The sequence below is a fragment of the Nicotiana tabacum genome, chromosome 1 (assembly GCF_000715075.1).
Source record: "Nicotiana tabacum cultivar K326 chromosome 1, ASM71507v2, whole genome shotgun sequence".
Classification (NCBI taxonomy): Eukaryota; Viridiplantae; Streptophyta; class Magnoliopsida; order Solanales; family Solanaceae; genus Nicotiana; species Nicotiana tabacum.
Window position 1 is genome coordinate 86,394,039 of NC_134080.1, and position 15,636 is coordinate 86,409,674.

General features: G+C 33.6%; 1 pseudogene; it reads right to left on the reverse strand.

The window, feature by feature from the left end:
* The window catches only part of LOC107826942 (autophagy-related protein 18a-like), a 56,801-nt pseudogene extending 47,145 nt beyond the window's left edge, over positions 1-9,656 (reverse strand).
* Positions 9,657-15,636: the final 5,980 nt, after the last annotated feature.

Below are 15,636 nucleotides of genomic sequence, written 5' to 3' on the forward strand. Positions count from 1 at the left end.
AATTAAACTTTTAGTTTATGTTTAAACTCGTAGGATAAGAATTGATGAACTTTTAGTTTTTAGGTTTTGTTCTTGTGAATTGAACTTGTACGATATAAATTGAAGCTTTTATGTATGACTTGAACTTTTTACGATATGAGTTGAAACTTTTAGGATATGAGTTGAATTTTTAGGAAATAAATTGAACCTTTAGGATATGTATTGAACCTTTAGGATATGACTTGAAGTTTTAGTTTATGTTTAAACTCGTAAGATATGAATATAACTTTTAGTTTTTAGGTTTTGTTCTTGTGAATTGAACTTGTAGGATATAAATTGAAGCTTTTATGTATGACTTGAACTTTTTAGGATATGAATTGAAACTTTTAGGATATGAGTTGAACTTTTAGGAAATAAATTGAACCTTTAGGATATGACTTGAACTTTTAGTTTATGTTTAAACTCGTAGGATATGAATATAACTTTTAGTTTTTAGGTTTTGTTCTTGTGAATTGAACTTGTAGGATATAAATTGAAACTTTTAGGATATGAATTGAATTTTTAGGATATAAAGAGAAATTTTAGGATATGACTTGAACTTTTGTGGATATGAATTGAACCTTTAGGATATAAATTGAACTTTTAGTTTATGTTTAAACTCGTAGGAGAAGAATTGATGAACTTTTTGTTTTTAGGTTTTGTTCTTGTGAATTGAACTTGTACGATATAAATTGAAATTACGATATGACTTGAACTTTTTACGATATGAGTTGAACCTTTAGGATATGACTTGAACTTTTGTGGATATGAATTGAAGGTTTAGGATATGAATTGAACTTTTAGTTTATGTTTTGGAATTTTAGATTGCCGGAGAATTATTAGAAGAGGTTGATGACGTTATTAGACATGCAATAGAACTTCCACCAAGAATAACTAAGACACAGTACCTGGCAAAGTGTGCCTTTAATTGTTCTTCTCATTAGTGACAATGATGATGAGAAGACAATGGCATGTGTTTCAAATAGTGATGGTGTAGGTAGGAATTTAGTATTTTCTAAGTAGATAAAAGAAGAGCTTATAGAGTAATTCTGTACTTCATTTTCCATGAGGAAAAGAAGTTTAATTGAGAGTGACAAGGTTGATGAAGACGGAATGTGTTCCGTTGGTCATGGCAGTTCCCATAGAATGGGGATCATAAGACTCTATGATGACAGAGATTATAGGAAGTTTTGTTCTAAATTTTCTTTCAAGTCTGATCCGTACAAGCTTAATGTGATATTGGTGATATTTCTTCAGATTCAGACAATGATTTAACCGACAAAAGTATGGAAATGCTCTTAAAAAGAATTAAAGGTAAAATCTTTTCAGCATCCTTCTCTACCAAGAAAAATATTTTACCTTTAATTCTTTTTAAGAGCATTTCCATACTTTTGTCGGTCAAATCATTGTCTGAATTCGAAGAAATATCATATTAAGCTTGTACGGATCAGACTTGGAAGAAAGTTTAGAACAAAACTTTCTATAATCTTTGTCATCATAGAATCTTATGATCCCCGCTTTATGGGAACTGCCATGACCAACGGAAAACATTCCGTCTTCATCAACGTTGTCACTATCAATCAAACTTCTTTTCCTCTTGGAAAGTGAAGTAGAGAATTCCTCTATAACCTCTTTTATCTACTTAGGAAATGTTAAATCCTACTTATACCATCACTATTTTGAAACACATGTCGTTGCCTTCTCATTATCATTGTAGCTATAGAGATCAACAATTGATCAAAGACACACCCTGTCAGGTACTGTATCCAAGTTATTCTCTGTATCCAAGTTCATCCCGAGTAATAGTACCACGAGGATAATCACCAAAGCCACCAGACAACTTTATGATGCCAATGAAGCAAGATGAGCTATTCAATGAAACTCGTATTGTAAAGAAGAAGAAAAAGACTGATTCAGAAAGGAGGGTCGAGCCTCGACTATATACATGTAAGTTTTTTGCTTTTCATTAAGTATTTTGATTTACTTTTATATAAATTTTGAAATACTAATTCAATATATATAATTTTTCATATAGGTTCGCTTCACATGCAGCTGACGTGGGGGAATTCATACGCACTCAACCACCTAATGAATCGGGCGAGGCAATCCAACTTTCGGACGAGGATGCTGAAAGAACACTCCTTGAGTACTTTATATACTTTGAACTAGACAAAAAAATTTAGTTCTATTGTGTTAGTTCTTTTTAGTTCGAATGGGCTTGTAATAAGCGTTAACTTAGTTTTGTTAGCTTAATGTGTTAGTTCTATTGATTGTTGCTTTTAATTGTTGTTGTTGTTGTTGTTGTTGCTGGCATATAATGCATGTTTAGGATGTTTGGTAAGCTGGCAGGTGGTGTAGCTGCCAAAACAGGCAGTTTCTGCCAAAAATATTCCAAGAAAAGCGACCAACTTTGGTCTCTATTTGGTCGCATTTCACTATAAAAATAATTTTCTGGGCAATAGCGACCAAGGTTGGTCGCTACCTGCCCAGATTTCTATTAAAAAAAATACAATTTCTGGAAATATAGCGACCAATGTTGGTCGCTTATCTTTAAAAAAAATATTAAATTCTTGAATTTAGCGACCAACTTTGGTCTCTGTTGTCCAGATTTAAAATATAATATTTGGATTAGAGACCAAAGTTGGTCGCTTTCTAATGATTAATGATAAATTAAAAACAACGTATTTCATATGTAGAGACCAACTTTGGTCGCCAAATTTATATTATTAAATTAATATAGCGACCAAAGTTGGTCACTAAAGTCAAAATCAGAATATTTGGTCCTTTTACTTTAGAGACCAAAATTGGTCGCTAATTAGCGACCAACTTTGGTCCCTAAAATAAAGGGACCAGCAATATTGCGACCAGGCATGTTTGGTAACTTTTTGGTCGCTTTTAGGCCTATAAGCGACCAACTTTGGTCGCTTTTTGTGGTCGCTTTTTACCGGATTTCTAGTAGTGGGTGAGAGACCAAATGGTGGGCTGAAAATATCAGAATGCTGCAAGCCCAAGGTGAAAACTAATGAGGAAATTATGGAGCATTTGAAACATGCTCCACTAAGTTGGTGAACAACTGTACAATGTGATATGGATGATTAGCCAATCAGGCATCATTCTGAATGATCATAAGAACAGGATAAAGGAAGACTCAATAGGTAAGGTACATTAACTAACATCAACTGGAGAACACTACTTACCGAAAAGCAGCAAAATAAAAAAAAGTTCAAACCCATGTAAGAATGTTCTTATCCCCTCCATTAATTATTCTTACTTTGGCCCGAAAAGGGGAAACATAGTAACAGAAATGCTGCTATTTTTGAGGTTTTGTAACAGAAGAATGTCTGATATAGAATAAACTTAAACAATGATGAGAATAATCCCTTACCTCCTGCAACAATGTACCTTCTAGCGTGCTGAAAATCCGGATCACTACAAGAAGAAAGTATAGAATTTGCAACAACGTTTTAGCAACAACTAAAATATTGTTGGCTAAAATTGATAAATGGCAACAACTCGATAAAATTGTTGCTATAACATAGACTTTTTGGTAACAAGATTTTCTTGTTGGCAAACATGTTAATTTTGTTGCCATATGCTATGATTTAGATACTAAATTTTAAATTTTAAAAATGGCAACAACGTTCTAGCAACAACTATAGTATTGTTGCCGAATTTCAATAAATGGCAACAACTAATTTTAATTGTTGCAAAAAATAGAATTTTTAACATAATAAAATTAAATTATAAATAGAATTGGCAACAATAAATTTCTTTTGTTGTTGGCAATACACATTAAATTGCCAGATACGTGGATTGTGGCCTAAAGCTTTTCTATTTTCCGCCAAAAACAAACGCGGACAAAACCAAAAGTCTTTTAATTACTTTCCCGGATTTTTAGCCCACTCTCTAGTAACTATTCTTACTAGGGTTTTTCTTATCGATTCTAATTCAAAGAGCTCCTCCCCTGTTGTTTATGCTGATAAGAAGAACGGCAACAAGACTTGTTGCTGCTGATCGGAGAGAACGGTAAGAACTCTATCTTCTGTGATTGTCTTTTATCAGGCCTACGTCTTTTCAAAACAAAGGAAAGGAAAAGAAATTGTTCCATATTAAACGAGACCACTCAAACTTAGTCTTGGAATACCTAGCAGCAATCGGGTTTGAAGTGGTCTGTTAAAACGGACAATAAGAAAAGAAGAAAAGTGAAGCGTCGACATTGTTGCCATAGTGCGACTTTTAAGGTTGATAATTTGATGTCTTAATTAAAAAGAATTCGAGAATTAGTGAGTAGAATTCTAAAGAAAAAAAATAATACACAAACTAGTTTGAATCCCTTTGAAAAAGAAAATTGGAATAATTCGGGCATCGAATCAAACCACCAGCTCAGTTTTTGCACTAGAATCTTGGAGAATTTCGTGGTTGAGGTACTTAATTGGGTATGTGCATCTTAAATTCTTCTACGCCCGAGTATGATTTGTGCTTTTTTCTCCTATAATTCCATATGCTTCAGAAAGCAACTTTGCATAAGTTTTTTTGTTTTATCGTTGTCCAGATTCTTGTTCCTTGCATTATTTTTTTGTTTCAAAGTTTGTCCACATTCTTGTTCCTTGCATAATTTTATTGTTTTAAAGTTTGTCCAGATTCTTGTTCCTTTTTTTAATGGACCTTTTTCTATTGTTGCAATAACATGAATTTGATATTATTTCCTCGAAGGATTTTGTGATACTATTTGTTGGTATACATATTATTATGCCAATAAGGTACGTGGGTTGTGGCCTAAAACATTCTAATTTTCCGCCAAAATCAAACGCGGAAAACTTTCGCTTTTTAATACTCCACTTTTTCCAAATTTTTAGCGCACTCTTTAATAACTATCTGCCTAGGATTTTTCTTATCAGCTATTCTTGAACGAGCTCCTTCTCTGTTGCGTCCTGCTTGATGCATCGTATTGCTGCTGATTGGAGAAGAACCGGTAAGAACTCTATCTTCAATTGTTTTACCCGATTACATATGTTTTAGTGGTATTTAGTTTTTGAAATTTATATATATTTGTGATGTTTTAAAAGATAGAAAATGTAAATTGTGTATGTAGCAACTACATATTTATTGTTGCCAGTTGTACAACAGAAAATAGAATATTATTGGCAAGAAGTGATTTTGTGGCCACAACAATACTTGTTGCTAAAAGCCTTTATAACATAATATTAACTACCCTCTCGCCAATTGTTTTGCCACAAGTAATATTGTTGCGAAAAAATAATAATTTATTGCAACAATAATTGTTGCGAAAAAATAATAATTTATCGCAACAATAATTGTTGTTGCTAAATACTTTCATAAGCCACAACCGTGTGACCAAAATATAATAAATGGCAACAACATTCTTTGTTGCTTTAAGAAAATACTAGTATTAGCACCCGCGCAGATGCGCGGACACTAACCATGTTAAATATTTGAGTTATTTGGATTATACGTAAAAAATCTTAAAATTTAAACCTTCTCGATAAATATAGATAATCATTGGATATTAATTAAGACATGAAAATGATTAAACATTTCTCAAATCTCCTAGTTATAATTCTATTTTTCTTTTTTAGTACCATTCTCCCGGTGTCATTGGATAAAAAAAAATAGTCAGGAAGCAAAATAATAACTCATATTTATGGCAAATCAATCAAAGGTTGAGACTATAAAGGACTCTTTGGATACGACTTGACTCTTTTACTACTGCTTGAACTCTTATTTGGTGTGTTGATATATTCTAAAATTATTTCTATTTTAAATTTTCAGTTTCTAAAATTTTATTTTTCAATAATAATTATTTTTATAACAATGTAAGTGAAAATATTATCCTTAATTCAAAACTCATTTTAGTCGACTATCTAAAATTTTAAAGTTCTTTAGCCAGTGATTTTCTTTCTAGTATGACTCCATTTTGATATTTGATATTAACCATATTGAATATGTGAGTTATTTGAATTATATGTAAATAACCTTAAAATTTAAACGTTCTAGGTAATTATGGATAATCATTAGATATTGTTTATGAAACAACTACATGAAAAAAGGCTAACATTTTCTCAAATCTCGTAGTGATAATTTTATTTTTGCACCATTCTTATTGGTGTCATTGGAACCTAAAAATAGTCACGAAATAATAACTCGTATTTATGAGTTTTGGAAAAGCACAAAGGTTAGCACAATATGAACGATTCTTTGGTTACGACGTGACTCTTTTACTACTACTTAAATTCTTATTTGGTATGCTATTATGTTTAAAAAAATATTTCTATTTTGAAATTTTAATTTCAATTTCTACAACATTATATATATTTCAATAAAATAATTATTTTTATAATGATGCAAGTGAAGATATTATCCTTAATTTAAAATTCACTTTAATCGGCTAGCTAAAAATTTAAATGATTCTTTAGCCGGTAAATTTTATTTTAGTATGACTCTATTTTGAGTTTATCGATATCTCTAGCCACAAATTTTAAATTTTGAATACCCTATACGTATACAGATTTTTTGTTCTTTGAATCATTAAATGTAGATTAATTGATTGTTATTATATAGGCGAAATACATAAACAGCCCCTCCAAGTTGTCCACAACGGTCATTTGAACACCTTAATTTAATTTCGCCTTGGACCGTTGTGGACAACTTGAAGGGGTTGTTTATGTATTTCGCCTATTATATAATATTGCATATATTGTCTTAAAATTGCTAAGCAATTTTTTCACCATACGTGGCTTAACCTCAATGTAAACTACTTAAATTACAATTAAATTCAAATTCGAATACCATATCACTTTGTTAGCAATAGTGATTTTTTAAAAAATGACACACAATGTAAATAAAAAAAATATTCTAAGATATCTTTATCTTATAATCTATGTATTTGAGTTGAAAAAAATATTTGAAATCGATGAGATTATCTTCCTAATTTTTTACACTCAACAAAGTTGAAATAGAAGAAGAAATTCGTTGTCGTCTCTTATTTCTGGGTTTTAGATTTTTCATACATTTTTTGCTATATTTATTTTCTTTTATCTTATTTTTTTTTATGTTTTTCTTTCTTTTGTTACACAAAATTAAGTTATTTCGTAATAAAATGATGAGTTTTAATAGAAATTGTCTACATAAGAACTCTATTTATATTTTAAATCTTTGGTTGAAATTTTATCATATTTTTCTTTTGGCTTTATCTTATCAACCTAAACAGGAGCTCACCCAACCACTTAAACTAAAAAATTGAGATGTGTAATTTATTTATAATTCATATGTAACATGTGTATAATCATGTGTAATAGGTATATCATCTATGTATATTAGCTACAAAAAGTAAATAATAAATCTGGCCGGATATTTATGTAATAATCCATAAGATTTTGGTTTCTTGATTTTATCCATGATATGACTTCTATTATAATTATTTTAAAAACTCTCTACTAAAATTTAAAAATATCTTATCTTTTATTTTAAAAATTACATTATAATTTAAAAAATAATCCCATTTCGAAATAATTTGTTTACATTTTAAAAATAACTATTTCACGTCATACCAATTTTTTTTTTAAATATACTTTTCGTTACACTTGAAAATCGCTATAGAAACTATCAATTAGAAACAAATATCGCTCCTTTTGAATTCGAGAAAAAAATCTTTCACATAATCTAATGATTCAAAACTAATATTTTTCAATGAAAAAAATACTACACCCTTGCAATATTGGTTTGACTGCAGCTAAATGAAGAGGTTTCGGCGTATATCCTTCAATTCCTAGAAGGTGTTAAATAGAAATTAGTCAATTATATAGTCAAAGTTTTGTTATTTGTTTGATGTCCATTTATATAAATTGACTCTTCAAACAAACATTTTTCAAAAATAAAAAAAAATAACTTGTGTTGAATATTGATTGATTTTTGTAATGTTTCTTTCTCCAGCATGTAGGTTTACTTCATTATATATGCAAGTAAATTTTTATCAACTTTTAAACTTTTTTTTTTGTTATAAACATAGATATGTACCTTATATATTATATTTATTTAAAAAATTTGCTTTATTCAAATCTAGTTATAATGTTTTAAAGAATTATAATTATAGAATTTTAAATGTAAAAGAGTTTATAGTTATATGGAGTATTTTTTTTTTACCAGATGCGAAGTAGTACTTACATAATTTGAATTAAGATAACAAAAGTTCCTAATATAATTGCATATGATCACTAACCGAATTAAGTATGATAACATGGCAATAAAAGATATTTTTTTTTAAAATTATTCTTTAATTCAAATTCAGTTTATATATATATATATATTTGACTAACATAGTCAAATATAGAATAAAGTTATCATATACTATTGATATTTATTAGTTTGCCACTTGGCTTAACTACATAATCAATTATATATGACAACTTTATAGCTTTAATATATATATAGATTTTGCAACAACGTTTTTTATTGTTGCAAAAACTTTTCCCATCAACATTTGTTGCAATGGCATGCAACAACTTTTCAGTTGTTGCCAAAAGTACTTTTCGCAACAATATTCAATGTATGGCAAATTCCATATTATCTTGTAGTGTTAGTGTACCCTTGGTGCTTGCTGTTGCCAGCAGGTTGCCTTCCCTCGTAAGAGAAAAACATGCAAGCACCGAGTCATGTGCTACAATAAATTTTGTGCTTTTTGATGCATATGTTCAACCCGAACTTGACCCTTTTGCAGACCAGGCAACACCAATACAAGTGGACTAGCAGCTTGTGAAACCTCACATAGCCCCTTTGGGTGCGCGATTGTTTCAATTTGAAACAACAACTTCAGATTAGAAAAGTTGTAGACAAATATCTTCTGCTCAAGAACTACTACAATGCAGTCCTGCCGAAGCCGGATGCTGCGCACTTCCGACCGGAAACATAGCTCACTGATGCAGCGGCTTTGGTTATCATCCCAAACCATGACCTTGTTTCGAGGATACTGTGGATGGTCTCCACGTCCAACAAACGTTAATATATTGCTGCGGAAGAGCATTTCAATAATTCCAATGCCACCTATAATTTCAAAGTATCGACAAAAGGACTCACGGAAAGGGTCACAGGTAAATATTCCAAAACCGCGATCAGTGCCGATAGCAAAACAGCCGCTGTCTTGATTGAACGAAACGTGGTATGCGGTTGATGAATGATTGGAAGAGGCATGATTAGAAGTAACATCTGATTCGGGGTTTTGGATAGACGATACATGAAGAGGCTTATCATCAACATGTTCAACAGCAGCTTGTTTTGGCTGCAGCTGATGTTGTTGTGCTTCTAGTTTCTCCAAGTACGGTTGCAGCATTTGAGACTGAAACTTTGAACTAGTATTTGGGTGTGGAAAGGGAGAGGAGAAAGGGGAAAAGGTTGCCACGGAAAGGATAAGTGGATTTAGTGTCTGGTCTAATTATAAAGTGAGAAAGATATATTGTTTGTAATTGATGGGAATGGAACTAAATCAAAGCTTTCAAATGATGTACAGCACCACATTCATAGTCATTGATCTGCATCAAAAGAGGAGATGTAAAGCTGTACTAATACACAAGTAATAACAAACCAAAGATCACAACAAAATCACTTCAACGGAAAATGGTCAAACACTGACCAAATAAAGATTATTGTTTAAGTAGAATAAAGAGCCAGGCAATTGGTTCTCCCTAAGAGTAGAGGCATTTGGGCTAGGGAAACATTAAAGGGCCAACCAGTCACATGGTTAACTATAAAGTGGTCAGTTAAAACTTACATTCTCTGTATAGTGCATAGATACACAAGAGAATGAGAATGACACCATAACTAATCACCAGTGGGAGTAGTGCTGAAAAGTGCTATCAGAACATGATTTACGTATAAATACTTCTTTAAAAATATAAGAAGTTCTGCCAGACCAAAGAATGCTCGAGATTCTCAAGTATAAGGCACATTGTGAAATGATATTACGAAATCAGAACTAAACGTGCTTGGGCACACTGTAGTCAAAGGCTTGCTGAAATCCTATAAACAGGCTGAATGTTTCGCCTCGCTCCAGTGCAGTCATAAGGCGCCAAATATTAGTATTTGTGCTTATAATTAATATTTTTGAAAGAAAAAAAAATGTTTGTATATTTTTCTTCATTTATGCCTTTCTTTATTAAAGCCCGTGGTTTACACTTAAAACCCAACAGACCTTACGTGGGGTGCGCTAGGGTGACGGTCAGGGTAAAAATAGACCTAATATGTTGTATCTAATTACTGAATTAGTTGGAAATGGATCTAATTGAGTTGAATATATTCTACCCCAACTAGTTTAGAGTTTGACGTGTAATTCATTAGTTCAACCTGCAAGTTTCAACAATCAAATATACTTATAACAAATCATCATTCCTTCCAAATTCCTCAAAGAAGTCCAATTTACATGTAAACTGGGTGCAAGTTTCGTAGAGCCTAAGTCAACAACTCCTCCCCTTCTCAAGTACACAGGGGTGGCCTTGCATCACATTATCAAGTAGCACAATTTCTTTTTTGATAATGAGAATCCACGAGGGCCAGTCGGCTAATGGTTCGAATCGGTGTATAATGGGTAGTGGCGAACCACCTTATGCTAAGGATGTATAAATACTATATTTGTTGACTCCACCTATTTTCTTCATGCATTTACTTTTTTATATTCTGCCACCTATTAATAAAATTCCTGGCTCCGACACTGATAGGATGACAATTTCCCAAATCCATTCAACTCGCCCAAGGTTGGGCCGCTCATTGATCCACACATTGTTGAACTCATTCCATCTTGACCCAGTCCATCTCAGCTCATCTAAAGTTGGGATGATTTTTAGTCCAAATTGATCCATGAATAACTTTGCCAAAATATCTTTAAAATATTCTTTTTTTGTTTGATATGTTATATATGACCATAACAAAAGAAAAAACGTCTTATTTGGTAACTAAACAATTTTTAAGAAAATAAAACACATCAATTAAAGCTTAGTAAGAGTTCGACGGGTTGGGTATGACCCAAATTTTAGCTCATCTTGACCAGTCCATCTAAGCTCAAGACTCAAATAACTTTATACCGAGTTTCATTCTGCCACTTAAATACCAGGCTTCCGCAACGTATGCCTAACACACATCACTAGTCGCAGACTTACCACTAGACCAAAGCCATTGATCACATACGAACTTATGACACCACAACCATGATGCTTACATAAGAACACAAGGCATCACAAATGAAACAGGGTAGACAATAGCAAATATAAGCAAACAATATATATTCCGATGCGTGTTAAAAAACACGCATATATGATTGCCCTACTTAAAGAAAAAGCAAAAAGAAACCAAATTTTCTTCTTAAACAATATCCAGCTCAACAAACCCAACGCTGAAAAAAGAAAAAGAAAAGAGAAGACAAAGAATATATATATATATATATATATATATATATATATATATAATATTAATAATATCAAATGCAGTTGTTTTCTATATATATCTGAACAGATACTACTATTGTATTGTAGATATATAAAATGTACGGCCAAATCTACTATCGAATAAAATCCGATTTCTATGTCTAATATAAATTCTTCCAAACTTTGAGTAAGGCTCCTAGCAAAGCTTTCTGGATTTGTATAGTTATTACGATTATTGGACATTAACAATAAAATTATTTTTTGCGATTAAACTCTTATGTTGTGAAAATCCTACTCGGTACTCTCTCTCTCTTATTCTATAGACTTGTATAGTTACCATATTATCTAAATTATGAACTGAGATTACCCCTTTACTACCTTTTTTTTAATCCACTCTGTTCATCTCTTCTTCCCAATCTTTTAAAGATTTTAACACTTTTCTTAACTCTTATTTCTTTAACCTCACCCCGGCCATGGTTAAACACTTACACCCTTCGTAATTGTTTTCGGGTTTTACTTAACCAGTTTCTCCTAGGAATTTACAGGTTAATCCATCATAATTATTAAGAAATTGGGAAGCTAACCATATACTAAGAGTGATATCTAATAATCGATCATATGAACATGAAACATAAAATTATACAGAATAGCAAAAAATTTAAAATAAACAGGGGTAATATCTAGCAGACACATAATTTAGATAAAGATAAGTAACTTACATGCTTATAGGAGAGAGATTTCCTTTTCGGGAAACCCGAAAAAGTCTACTGAGCTTTGGGAATTAAAAACGATCACACATAACCATAAGGACTTATTTATTTTACAAGCTTAGAGGAGGAACTACTAACGTATTCATAAGGAAATATTTTACAAAGTGTTTTGGAAAGGGGGTTGATGAAAAGGTTGGTTGGATGAGTTTTCTTCGGAGTGTTTTTCTTCTTCTTCTCTCTTGTTTTTCTTTTGCTTTCTTCTCTTTTTTATAGCTAAATTTTGGAACGGATTTGAAAAATGGATTCCAAACTCTTCCGAAATCTATCTTGTCCAGCCTTGCAGGGTACTTCATTGGGCCCCATCTTCACATGGCTTGGTCGGAGATTCCTTCCGTGTTTGTAACTTTTTCTTCCACTCAAAATTTTAACTTGTCTTTTAGCACAACTAACATTACTTCTTGTCACATCTTCTCTTCTTTATGTCACTTGTCACTTTTGTCTTTTAGCACAGCTAGCATTTCTTTCTGTCACATCTTCTTTACTTTCTTGTTTTTCTCATTGGTACGCTAACATTATTGCTCTGTATACCAGCCTTGTCACTTTTCCTTTGTCTTTGGTGCTCTTTAATTGTTGTTTAACTGGGACTTTGATTTTATGTGTCTAAATTATGTATAGCTATTGAATCAAAACTCATTTCTTATTCATCTTTATATGGATCTTGAGCATCTTGATAATTTAGGTTGTCTTCATAGTTATCATCTTCTCCTGAACTTTGGGTCCTTTCTAGATTTGGACTTGGACTTGGACTTGGATTCTTAACCATGTGTTTGTCTTGTTCTTCCTTTTCTTGAAAAAAGTTTACTAATGTCTATTTGAATATATTTTCTATTTTTTTCTTTTTTTTCTTTTTTGAAATTATACTCTTCTTTTTTAATGCTTCTCCTTATGTTAATGTTCTGGGTAGTCTTCTTCTTGATTGGCACGACCCGAATTTCCCACCATCGGGTGTCGTGATGGCGCCTACTATTGGAGCTAGGCAAGCCAAATATTTAAAACACCTTTCCTTCTTTCTTTCAAACAATATAATAAACGAGACAAAATTTAAGTGGAAGACTTCAACTCTAAAATAACTGAAAACCAAAAGTGCGGAAGTTTAATACACATCACTACCCAATGTCTAGTGTCACTAGCTCACGGACTACTACAGAATACTACAAACAATGTCTGAAAGAAAATACATCATGTTTGTCGGATACAAGATGAGAAAACGCAAAACATGGAAAGGGGCTTCGGCTTGCGAATGCCAGCTAGGCTACCTCGAGAGTCCCTGGACTGAAAATAGCTCCTAAAAGTCCTACTACTGTAGTCCGTAAGCTGCTCCCTGATCTGTGCACAAAAATGCACAGAGTGTAGTATCAGCACAACCGACCCCATGCACTGGTAAGTGCCTGGCCTAACCCTGGCGAAGTAGTAACGAGGCTAAACAGGACCTACCACAATTAACCTGTACAATTATATATACAAGTGCAAGAAAACAATAACAAGATAATACAAAGTAAAGCTAGGAGGGGACATGCTATCGGGGAGTAACAGATAAAACTGAAATATCGGAAATAAACAGAAGAAACTCCGGTTCCCATGATATATATATATATAGTGGACGGCATGCCATACAATCCATAATATCATATATAGGTGGACGGCGTGCCACACGATCCCAATTTTCATATACCACGTGGTAGGCATACCACTCGTTCCCGTTTCATCTTTATCACAGTGCACAATATGTCACCGGCAACGGAGGCCAATAACCAATAATCACTCTAATTTGTGGTAGGCGTACCACCCGATCCCATTTCATAAAATCATACGTGGACGACGTGCCACACGATCCCATAATATCATATAAAGTGGATGGCGTGTCACACGATCCCATAATATCATATATAAGTGGACGACGTGCCACACGATCCCATAATATCATATATAAGTGGACGGCGTGCCACACGATCCCATAATATCATATATAAGTGGACGGTGTGCCACACGATCCCATAATATAATTCGAAACATCTGATTTTGTAAGGAGAGTCCCATTAGGGGAAATCAACAACATGTCACTCTAACCCGACAAGGGTACAACTAACAGCCCAAAATATCCCGACAAGGGAGAGTATATATATCGGTCTACACATCCCGACAAGGGAGTAATCACAACACATTCTCTTTTTAAATCCCTTGTTCCTCAACTAACACATTCATGTTCGAGCTAATGCTCCAAAAGTACACCAATCACAATTTTACCTCAATCGTTCACATTATATGAAACTCATCAAATAAATAAGGAGATTGTGTCACGTTATTCGAATTAAAAGCAATTAAGACTCACGATCATGCTAGACTCCGGTGCATAGATAACCGTCACCATGCCTATACACCGTACTCCACATTAGCAAGTAGCAAATAACATCCTAATCCTATTCCCTCAAGCCAAAGTTAGAACAAACTCTTACCTCGAATGCTCCAAACTCAACTCACGCTTCTAGTATAGCTTTACCTCTTGATTCCACCACCAATCCGCTCGAATCTAGTCATAAGTTACTTAATCACATTAATAATTACTAAATGAATCACTCCCCATGCATGAAAAATAAATTTTACAAGGTTTTCCCCAAAATGGTCAAAAATACCCCCCGAACCCACGTGGTCAAAACTCGAGGTTCGGACCAAAACTCGGTTACCCATTCTCCAACGAATCCAAATATATGATTTGTTTTGAAATCGGACCTCAAATTGAGGTCCAACTTCTCAATTTGTAGAAAACCTAGGTTCTACCCAAAACACCCAATTTCCCCCATGAAAATCTTTGATTTGAATTTGAAATCATGTTAAAAGATGTCAAGGAATAAAGAAATTAAGTTAGAAATCACTTACCAATCGTTTTGGAGAAGAAAAGTTGTTTGGAAAATCGCCTCTTAGGTTTTGGATTTTGAAAAGTAGATAAAATGACTGAAAATCCCGAATTTATATATATGCTGGGGGCTGGCACGGACCGCGCAGAAATGCACCGCGGCCGCGTGTCTGCCAGCGCGGACCACACGGAAATGCACCGCGGCCGCGCCGAGGGAGGGAAGAAGTGGGCTCTCTGAACCCACACAGCGCGGACCGCACTGTTTTGGTGCGCGGCCGCGCTGGTCGACCTGGCTACCGACCCTCTGAACCCCCACCACGCGGACCGCACAGAAAAGTACTGCGGTCGCGTGGCTGCTAGCGCGGACCGCACAGAAACGGCCGCGGCCGTGCTGGGCCTGCAACACCTGAACCTACATTTTTTTTAAGTCTAAGACCTCCCGGGCCCCACTCAAAACTCACCCGAGCCCTCGGGGCTCTAAACCAAACATAAATATGATCTTAAAAACATCTTACGGTCTCATTTCTGCGATCAAATCGCCAAAATAACATCATATACATAGAATCAAGCC